This window comes from Mus pahari, unplaced genomic scaffold (assembly GCF_900095145.1).
Source record: "Mus pahari unplaced genomic scaffold, PAHARI_EIJ_v1.1 scaffold_13073_1, whole genome shotgun sequence".
Taxonomy (NCBI): domain Eukaryota; kingdom Metazoa; phylum Chordata; class Mammalia; order Rodentia; family Muridae; genus Mus; species Mus pahari.
Genome location: NW_018393445.1, coordinates 7,013 through 14,849, shown reverse-complemented (window position 1 = coordinate 14,849; position 7,837 = coordinate 7,013).

The following is a 7,837-nucleotide window of genomic DNA, read 5'->3' as shown; positions in this document are numbered from 1 at the left end:
GTATCTGGGTTTGGTGGCTGATGATGGGATGGCTTCCCGGATGGGGCAATCTCTGAATAGTCCATCCTTTCATCTTAGCTCTAAATTTTGTCTCTGTATATATATATCATTTCTTGAGTATTTTGTTCCTTATTCTAAGGAGGAATGAAGTATCCACACGACGGTCATCCTTCTTGGTTTTCTTGTGTTTTGCAAAATGAATCTTGGGTATTCTAAGTTTCTGGGCTAAGCGGATATTAGCTGTATTTCCTTCTCAAAGTCCTCCACCATCATCATGAGAAGTGACTTTAGATCCATGTCTTTCTCTTCTGGTGTGGTGGTGTATCCAGGAATTGCTATGGTGGGAGAGTTTGGTTCTGATGATGTCAAGTAACCTTGGTTTCTGTTGCTTATATTCTCATGATTGCCTCCTGCCATCTGATTATCTCAAGTGCTTGCTGCCCTCAATATACCTGATTGGAACCTATCCTTCCTATAATCCCAGTTGATTCAGGATTCCTCAGAGTCCAGCTTTCTCTGTGATCCTTTGATTGTGGGCTCCTGTGAATCTGAGATTCTGGGTGTTTTAGAGTTCTTGGCAGTCAAGCTCCTCTGAGACCCTCAAATACTGTTGTGGCCCAGCTCCTGTTATCCTGGTATCCTGTTGTCCTAAGATTCTGGGAATGTTACAGAGCCTGGGAGTGGTGTCTCCTTTGTGGGCTGTGGAGCTGTCTGGTCTTTTGAAATCAAGGTAAACTAGAACTGATCAAAAGGTATCTGAGCAGACTCTGGATAGGAAGGGCTCTGGTGTCCTTGTTCCTGCTGTCACAGGCCCTTCACAATTGGATTGGAGCAGATGTTGTGTTCCACTCACCTGTGATCCTAAGATAGCATGGGCAGTCCTCTAGTGACCGTGGTGGGGGTGTCTGCCCACTCAGCGCCCTAGGTGACCAGGTGCTGGTGCAGACCAGAAGGGATTTGTGCCCCTGGTCAGGCCGGTTGTCTGCTTCCTTATTGATGTCTCAGGTCCTGTGCAATTGGATTGAAGCAGATGTTGTCTTCCACTCTCCAATGATCCTAAGATTGCATGGGCAGTCCACTAGGGACTGTGGGGGTGTCCGCTGACTCTGTGCCCTAGGTGACCCTGTGGTGGTGCAGACTGGAAGGGAGTTGTGCCCCTTGTCAGGCCTGGTTCTCTGCTTCCCTAGTGCTGTCTCAGGCCCCACAGTGATTGGATTGGAGCAGATGTTGTGCTCCACTCACCAGTGAACCTAAGAAATCGTGCAGAGTCCTCTAGGGGATGTGGGGGTGTCCGCCGACTCTGCACCCTCTTGAACCTGATTTTTATTTGGATTACTGGGTTTGTTGATATCTAATTTCTTGAGTTCTTTTTGGCTTTTTAAAATTTTTTTAATTTTTTTTTATTTTTATGTTTTGGTTATTAGTTTTCTATTGGATGTGGAGTAGATGAAACATTTCCCCAGTCTATAGGCTGCTGTTCTCTGTCTTATTGATTGTGTCCTTTGCCTTTTAGAAGCTTTTCAGTTTCATTAGGTCCCATTTATTAATTGTTGATATGATATTAGTGCCTCTGCTATAGATATAGTATTTAGGCACTTAACCTCTGTGTTGATGTATTTAGACTATAGCCTACTTTCTCTTCTGTCAGGTTCATTACATCTGGACCTCTGTAGAGTTCTTTCTCAATGTGAACTTGAGTTTGTTCCTGGTAATAAATACAGATTTATTTACATTCTTCTAAACACAAATGTCGAATTAGACAAGCACAATTTGTTGAATATGCTTCCTATAGCATATTTGTGGCTACTTTAACGAAACCTAGGGTGTTTGCACTTATGTCTGGGTCTGCACCCATTTGTTTAGATTACAGTCGAAGACTGACTCTGTAGAGTAGCTCTGATCCACCATTATAGATCCTAGTTACTATCTCCAAGTGAAGATCAGGGAATTGAGGGTTACAAAAATTTATTATTCTGAGTTATTAAGTGAGTGAAGCTAGTTTGTGTTCACCTAGATTGAGTCCTCTGTGAACTTGTATTCCATTGTTTTGTATATGTACCACAGAGGCCTAAGTGTGGAAAAGATTCTTATTCAAAGCCAGAAATTATGCAACATAATTTAATTTTCCTTATTTAGGAAAACTATGAATGGGACTAGGATTCTGAAGACTTAAGAAGGTGAAAATGTGTTCAATTTTTTCTATTGTCCCCAAAGAGCCTTTCTTACTAATTGTTCATAGGAAGCAAGGGATAACTCTAAGTGTAGTCGGATTGTTTTCTATTGTGATAAAAAATATTGTTTTCTAGTATGATAGAAACCATAACCCATAGCAACATAAAGAGAAAAGGAAGCCAGTTTACAGTTTTACCTGCCATGAAGGAAACTAAGTGCAGGACATATAGCAGGGCAGGTTCTAGGAGGCANGAACTGAAGCAGAGGCCATAAAGAATGCTGCTTATTGCTTACTCTCCATGGTTTGCTCTGCTTAATTTCTTTTTTTCCCAATTTTTATTAGATATTTTCTTCATTTACATTTCAAATGCTATCCCCAAAGTCCCCTATACCCTCCCCCCCACTCCCCTACCCACCACTCCCACTTCTTGTCCCTGGTATTCCCCTGTACTGGGGCTTATAAAGTTTGCAAGACCAAGGGGCCACTCTTCCCAATGATGGCTGACTAGGCCATCTTCTACTACATATACAGCTTGAGACACGAGCTCTGGAGGTACTGATTAGTTCATATTGTTGTTCCTCCTATAGGGTTGCAGACCCCTTCAGCTCATTGGGTACTTTTTCTAGCTCCTCTATTGGGGGCCCTGTGTTCCATTCAATAGCTGACTGAGAGCATCCACTTCTGTGTTTGCCAGGCACTGGTATAGCCTCANNAGACAGCTGTATCAGGGTCCTTTCAGCAAAATCTTGCTGGCATGTGCAATAGTATCTGTGTTTGATGGCTGATTATGGAATGGATCCATGTGTGGGGTAGTCTCTGGATGGTCCACCCTTTCATCTCAGCTCCAAACTTTGTCTCTGTAACTCCTTCCATGGGTGTTTTGTTCCTAATTCTAAGAAGGGGCAAGGTGTCCACACTTTGGTCTTCATTCTTCTTGAGTTTCATGTGTTTTGCAAATTGTATCTTGGGTATTCTACGTTTCTGGGCTAATATCCACTTATCAGTGAGTACATATCATGTGAGTTCTTTTGTGATTATGTTACCTCACTCAGGATTATACCTTCCAGTACCTTGTGGCCAGCTGGTGCTACTGTTAACCTTATGGTGGTCCTTAGCATATCTATTATTAATCTAGACAATCTCTCCATAGACATGTGTGCTACCAAGCCAAACAACTTGATGTTTTCCATAGATCAGCATTGCAGGGAGGACTGACTCCCATCAGTTGTATTCTGTCTTTCATATGTATGCATTGGAATGAACATGTATAAATATTTTTATGGGTTTGTACATACATACAAACTCATAAGAAACAAATAAATGTAAAAATATCTTCTTACTCACCTTTTCTCCCTCTTTCTATGAAACACAGAATATGTTTGTATTCATTCAATGTAATCCCATATTTTGTTCATTTTTCTTTTAACTTATGATATACTCTGGGAATTTAAAAATGTTAATAATAATTATTTTACATGTTCTTTGTTAGTTATTAGAAAATATCTAATAGAAAATGAAAGAAGAAAAAAGGAAATATAGAAATTAAAGGCTTCCTGGAATTCAATGAAAATGATGATACAGCATACCCAACCTTGTGGGACACAATGGGACATAATTGTTGATGCCAAGATACCAGCCCCTGACTAATACAGATGCAGGTATTCAAAGCCAACCTCCAGAATGAATCCAGGGACCCCAAATGAAGAGTTAGTGGAAGGTCTGAAAGAGCTGAAGGGGATTGCAACCTCATAAGAAGAACATTATCAACTAATGGGACCCCTCAGGGCTCTCAGGGTCTAAACCACCAAGTAAAGAGTATACATGGATGGATTCGTGCCTACACCTAAGATATGTAGCAAAGGATTGTTTTATCAGGCATCATTGGGAAGAAAGGATGTTTTTCCTGTGGAGGCTTGATATGCCAGAGTAGGGGGATGCTAGAAGAGTGAGGAGGGATTGGGTGGATGGGTGTAGGAGTATCCTCTTAGAGACAAAGGGGAAGGAGAATAGCATCTCAAAGGGGAGGTGTTTGAGGAGTGGAGACAGGGAAGGGGAAATAAATAAAATAACCAAAAAGAAAAAGAAAAAGAAAAAAAAAGTAGTATGCTTTATCTTAGTTTATGGCCCAAGAGACAGGGCCAAAATTTTGAAAACATCAACAAGATGAAGGGTCCTCTCTTGATTCAGGCTGACTCATGGTGTTGGTCTCATGACAAATTAATTTATATTGCATATGAGGGACAGAATGATTTCTTTAAACACTTCAGAAATGCTTAGCCATTATCTGCTTTATTCTCACTGTCAAGACATGCAAACACAAAACTTGGTTTTCATCTTAAAAAAGGATAAGAATCATTTTGATATATTGTCCTCTAAAACTCGTTCTTAGTGGAGTAACTCATAAATGTTTTAAAGTTTCTACCCCACATTATAGAGAATTGAATACCTTCATGCAAATCATTGGAGTTTCTGATTTCAAGTGTCTAACTGACATATCACTGTTGTGTCATGAGGATTGATGCTTTATGTTCAGACAATTTAAGACTCTTCAGCAAATCTTGAGTCAGAGTAATGGAGTCAATATTGTTCTGGATTGAAAACAAGAGTATGAGGATTTACTCTTTCTACATGAATTCAAAGAAACAGATTATTCTCATTGTTCAATCCTGTATATGAAAAATCATCCACACTCTATTAAATTTCAACACTTTATCAGATGACCAGCAGAGGGAGACATAATAACCTCAGGTAGGGACCAAGGAAACTACTAACCTGTGTTAGTATTTAAGGCAACTTGAAATTCCTATTTCTTACGTAAGTGCCTCTTTCAAGTAGTCTACCTGATGCTTATACCATTATAATATTGGATATCTTGTCCTGTCCCGTGATAAGCATATATACAGAGAAACAGGGGAATGTTCTCACAATCACAGCTTGTTGGATTCATGCTCCTTTGTATTTCAGGTCAGACTATTAGAAATGAAGGGATATTAATTAAATATCTAAAGATTTTTCTTTGTTGGGGACCTCTGCAACTTATGTAATTGTTACTATTTAAAGGTAAAATTTAGAAAATAACAATATTCCTTCTACTTTTCTAAGTGGCTAGAGATGATTTTCATGTACTCAGCCATGTTGTAACTTGTTTCACATAGTTTCAGCCTACAGAGGTGACATCTTAATGTTCCAGTCTCCAGATATCCTGTGTATGACTCTAGGGAAGAGAGTCACTATCAACTGCCATTCTATGGGGACAGTGCCATACATATGCACTGATACCAACAAAACCATGCCAGACTCCAAGGCTCCTCATTAAGTATGGTGCTGATCCCATCTCTGGAATCCCCTTGAAGTTTAGTGGTAGCATATCACAGACAGGTTTTACCCTCAGCATCAACAACCTGAAATCACAAGATTGTGGAACTTATTACTGTCACCCAGGTTATAATTTCTCACTTTTGGTAATACATAACATTAACAAATGACAGAAAGCAGAATTTGAAGCTGAGCTGCCCATCTGCCTCTGATGGGACATTTAAGTTGTTGTGAGCATTTCTCAGGTTCAACTAGGCTTGAAGTTTATGGGCACATTTAGCTAAGTGAACCCCAGATGTTCACTTCTAGGTGAGTTGAATTTATTCCACTTCAGCTACACAATCACATATCTGAGAATGATTTTTCTGATATAATAAGCACCATTAAATTCCACTGAACCACACCACAGAACAAACATATTTAAGCCTGAATAAATATATTTAAGCCAGAATAAAGATATTAAGTGTAGTGGCACATGCCTTTAGTCCCAGCACTTGGGAGGCAGAGGCAGGCAAATTTCTGAGTTCAAGGCCAGCCTGGTCTACAAAATGAGTTCCAGGACATCCAGGGCTATGCAAAGAAACTCTGTCTTGAAAAACCAAAACCAAAAAAAAAAAAAAAAAAAAAAAAAAAGATATTAAGTGGTACCTGTTTTTTTCCCCTAGTGCAGTTGAAATAGTGTTCTAATCCATATAATGAAATCTTCTCCAGGCACACACAGATAATTGAGAAATCACATCATATTTTTATGCTGAGTGAATTGCTTTTATAGGTAAAACCATTTTTGTTTTTTGGGACTTCCATGAACTATCCACTACAGCTCAGAAAAAAATTGTCCAAATATTTTGCACACACAGTGAATACAGTGACTCATTGATGGAAAAAAGAACATGAAACTATCAAGATCCCTGTGGGACCTGAAGTGTCCATTGCTCTGTAGACTCAAGTTGAGTTGTCATGAGTTCAAATTAATGGCAAATTACAGTTGATTTTACAAACATTTGGTTATGAATGACTGTCAAGATGCAAACCACTTAGTTTCCTTTTGAAAGCATGAAAGTTTGAGAATCAGTGAAGCTGTATTTGTCCTCAATGTGTCCCTGAGCATGCTCAGCATTTTCCCATTATAAGCGTCTTTCACCATAATGCTGCATTTGTTGCAATATGTGAACTCACCATGGTCTGGATGATTATTATTGTCACTCAGAGAACATGATTTCCTCAGAGCACTGCTATGCTTTCATATAATTGATGACTTTGCCTCTGAAAATTATATATTGGGATGTATCCTCCATTGTGGAACATACAGAGCTATTTTCCTGGCATAAAATTCTGTGAAGTCTATGCATAGCTCTTCCCGTCCAATAATAGGAAAACAATAACAATTTCTTCTGCTTTAAAATTTTTAGTTATTCTTAATATCCTACAGTTTGAAAAATAAGGTAATGAATGAAGCATTCAGACAGGCTTCTTTATGGAATATGCAACTACGTTTCCTCCACTGATTTTCAGATGTCAGTATCTCATTTCTTCTTTCTGCTAAATTATAGTCCATGGCTAGGTATGCCAAAGGTTGTTTATTCATTCACCTATAGCAAGGGATCATGTTTATTTCCAGGCTTTAAAAGTTAAAAAACCTGCAATAGATATTCCATGCTGGTTTTTGTATGGGAATAAGGTTTTAAATCCTTTAAGTCAATACAGAGCTTGCTGGATGACAGGATAAGGCTTTGCAGTAATATCACCAGATTGTCCTTCAAGGTGGTGTGGTCATTTGCATTTCCATCAACAGTGAATAGAAATTGTATAGGAGACTTTGTGGATAGCATTTGAAATGTAAATAAAGAAAATATCTAATAAAAATTTGTAAAATAAAAAAAAGAAGTTCAGGTTGTTTACACACCTTCGATCACACTGTTTTGTCCATGTTCTGTACCTGCAGCACTCTCAGATAAGTAGCAGTTTATTAATCACTTAACTTATATGTCCAGTATCAAAATTGTAATATATGCTTTTATACTGAACTACTTTATGTATATTACCTTTAATGAAGTGTATTCTGAGGTAATTGATCCATTTTCAAAAGTGATATAATTATACTATAACTTAAAAATAAATACATTATGCAAAAATAAATAAAAAGATTGTCTTCATTTTGAAGTGTTCCTTGACTCTGAAAGACAGTAGTTATTTAAGAAATAAAGATTTTGAAAATGTCCTAATCTTCACAGTGTTTTCTACAGACTGACATTTGCCACATTATTAAAATCTGGTTTTACCAGCAAGATCTTGCTGACAGGACCCCGATATAGTGGCCTCTTGTCAGACTATGCCAGTGCCTGGCAAATA